Below are 4,280 nucleotides of genomic sequence, written 5' to 3'. Positions count from 1 at the left end.
GTCCATTACTGTAGACTTGTACCCTACGTCCATAACTGTAGTTATGTTTCCTACATCCATTACTGTAGACTTGTACCCTAGCTGTAGTTTCGTTCACTACGTCCATTACTTTAGACTTGTACCCTACGTCCATAACTGTAGTTTTGTTTCCTACGTCCATTACCGTAGACTTGTACCCTACGTCCATAACTGTAGTTTCGTTCACTACGTCCATTACTGTAGACTTGTACACTATGTCCAGCACTGTTGTTTCGTTCACTACGTCCATTACAACAGACTTCTACCCTACATTAATAACTGTAGTTTTTTTCCCTACGTCCATTACCGTAGACTTGTAACCTACGTCCATAACTGTAGTTTCGTTCACTACGTCCATTACTGTAGACTTGTACCCTACGCCCATAACTGTTGTTTTGTTCCCTACGTCCATAACTGTAGTTTTGTGGCCTACGTCCATTACTGTAGAATTGTACCCTACGTCCATTACTGTAGACTTGTACTCTACGTCCATTACTGTAGACTTGTACCCTACGTTCATAACTGTTGGCTTGTACCCTACGTCCATTATTGTTGACTTGTACCCTACGTCCATCAATGTAGTTTTGTTCCCTACGTCCATTACTGTAGAATTGTACCATACGTCCATTACTGTAGACTTGTACCCTACGTCCATTACTGTAGTTTTGTTCCCTACGTCCATTACCGTAGACTTGTACCCTACGTCCATAACTGTAGTTTCGTTCACTACGTCCATTACTGTAGACTTGTACCCTACGTCCATAAATGTAGTTTTGTTCCCTACGTCCATTACCGTAGACTTGTACCCTACATCCATAACTTAGGTTCGTTCACTACGTCCATTACTATAGACTTGTACCCTACGTCCATAACTGTAGTTATGTTCCCTACAACCATTACTGTAGACTTGTACCCTACATCCAGTACTGTAGACTTGTTCCCTACGTCAATTACCGTAGACATGTACCCTTCGTCCATTACGTTAGACTTGTACCCTACGTCCATTACTGTATACTTGTTCCCTACGTCCATTACCGTAGACATGTACCCTACGTCCATTACTGTAGACTTGTACCCTACGTCCATTACTGTAGACTTGTACCCTACGTCCATTACTGTAGACTTGTTCCCTACGTCCATTACCGTAGACATGTACCCTACGTCCATTACCGTAGACATGTACTCTACGTCCATTACTGTAGACATGTACCCTACGTCCATTACCGTAGACATGTACCCTACGTCCATTACTGTAGACTTGTACCCTACGTCCATTACTGTAGACTTGTACCCTACGTCCATTTCTATAGACTTGTTCCCTACGTCCATTACCGTAGACATGTACCCTACGTCCATTACTGTAGACTTTTTCCCTACGTCCATTACCGTAGACATGTACCCTACGTCCATTACCGTAGACATGTACTCTACGTCCATTACTGTTAATATGTACCCTACGTCCATTACCGTAGACATGTACCCTACCTCCATTACAGTAGACTTGTACCCTACGTCCATTTCTGTAGACTTGTTCCCTACGTCCATTACCGTAGACATGTACCCTACGTCCATTACCGTAGACATGTACCCTATGTTTATTACTGTTGACTTGTACCCTACGTCCATTACTGTAGACTTGTTCCCTACGACATTACCGTAGACATGTACCCTACGTCCAATACTGTTGATTTGTACCCTACGTCCATTACTGTAGACTTGTACCATACGTCCATTACTGTAAACTTGTACCCTACGTCCATAACTGTAGTTTTGTTCCCTACGTCCATTAACGTAGACTTGTACCCTACATCCATAACTGTAGTTTCGTTCACTACGTCCATTACTGTAGACTTGTACCCTACGTCCATAAATGTAGTTTTGTTCCCTACGTCCATTACCGTAGACTTGTACCCTACATCCATAACTGTAGGTTCGTTCACTACGTCCATTACTGTAGACTTGTACCCTACGTCCATAACTGTAGTTTTGTTCCCTACAACCATTACTGTAGACTTGTACCCTACATCCATTACTGTAGACTTGTTCCCTACGTCAATTACCGTAGACATGTACCCTTCGTCCATTACTGTATACTTGTACCCTACGTCCATTACTGTATACTTGTTCCCTACGTCCATTACAGTAGACATGTACCCTACGTCCATTACTGTAGACTTGTACACTACTTCCATTACTGTAGACTTGTACCCTACGTCCATTACTGTAGACTTGTTCCCTACGTCCATTACCGTAGACATGTACCCTATGTCCATTACCGTAGACATGTACCCTATGTCCATTACTGTTGACTTGTACCCTAAGTCAATTACTGTAGACTTGTTCCCTACGACATTACCGTAGACATGTACCCTACGTCCAATACTGTTGATATGTACCATACGTTCATTACTGTAGACTTGTACCCTACGTCCATTTCTATAGACTTGTTCCCTACGTCCATTATCGTAGACATGTACCCTACGTCCATTACTGTATACTTTTTCCCTACGTCCATTACCGTAGACATGTACCCCACGTCCATTATTGTAGACATGTACTCTACGTCCATTACTGTAGACATGTACCCTACGTCAATTACCGTAGACATGTACCCTACGTCCATTACTGTAGACTTGTACCCTACTTCTATTTCTATAGACTTGTTCCCTACGTCCATTATCGTAGACATGTACCCTACGTCCATTACTAAAGACTTTTTCCCTACGTCCATTACCGTAGACATGTACCCTACGCCCATTACCGTAGACACGTACTCTACGTCCATTACTGTAGACATGTACCCTACGTCCATTACCGTAAACATGTACCCTACGTCCATTACAGTAGACTTGTACCCTACGTCCATTACTGTAGACTTGTACCCTACGTCCATTACCGTAGACATGTACCCTACGTCCATTACCGTAGACATGTACCCTATGTCCATTACTGTTGACTTGTACCCTACGTCCATTACTGTAGACTTGTTCCCTACGACATTACCGTAGACATGTACCCTACGTCCATACTGTTGATTTGTACCTACGTCCTGATGTAGACTTGTACCCTACGTCCATTTATATAGACTTGCCATACGTCATTACTGTTGACTTGTACCCTACGTCCATTACCGTAGACATGTACCCTACGTCCATTACCGAGACATGTACCCTATGTCCATTACCGTAGACTTGTACCCTACGTCGATTACCGTAACATGCACCTATATCCATTACCGTAGTCATGTTCCCTATGTCCATTACTGTTGACTTGTACCCTGCGTCCATTACTGTTGACTTGTACCCTTCGTCCATAACCGTAGACATGCAACCTACGTCCATAACCGTAGACATGTACCGTATGTCCATTACTGTTGACTTGTACCCTACGTCCATTACCGTAGACATGTACCCTACGTCCATTACTGTAGACATGTACCCTACGTCCATTACCGTAGACATGTACCCTACGTCCATTACCGTAGACATGTACCCTACGTCCATTACTGTTGACTTGTACCCTACGTCCATTATTGTTTACTTGTATCCTACGTCCATTACTGTTGACTTGTACCCTACGTCAATTACTGTTGACTTGTACCATACGTCCATTATTGTTGACTTGTACCCTACGTCCATTATTGTTGACTTGTACCCTACGTCCATTACTGTTGACTTGTACCATACGTCCATTACCGTAGACTTGTACCCTACGTCCATTACTGTTGACTTGTACCCTACGTCCATTATTGTTGACTTGTACCCTAGGTCCATTACTGTTGACTTGTACCATACGTCCATTATTGTTGACTTGTACCCTACGTCCATTATTGTTGACTTGTACCCTACGTCCATTACTGTTGACTTGTACCATACGTCCATTACCGTAGACTTGTACCCTACGTCCATTATTGTTGACTTGTACCCTACGTCCGTTACCGTAGTCATGTACCTCACGTCCATTACTGTTGAATTGTACCCTACGTCCATTACTGTTGACTTATACCCTACGTCCATTACTGTTGACTTGTACCCTACGTCCATTATTGTTGACTTGTACCCTTCGTCCGTTACCGTAGTCATGTACCCTACGTCCATTACTGTTGACTTGTACCCTACGTCCATTACTGTTGATTTGTACAATACGTCCATTACTGTAGACATGTACCCTACATCCATTATTGTTGACTTGTTCCCTACGTCCATTATTGTTGACTTGACCCTACGTCCATTACTGTTGACTTGTACCCTACGTCCATAACT

Source organism: Mya arenaria, chromosome 10, assembly GCF_026914265.1.
Source record: "Mya arenaria isolate MELC-2E11 chromosome 10, ASM2691426v1".
NCBI lineage: Eukaryota > Metazoa > Mollusca > Bivalvia > Myida > Myidae > Mya > Mya arenaria.
This window is presented reverse-complemented; position numbering follows the sequence as displayed.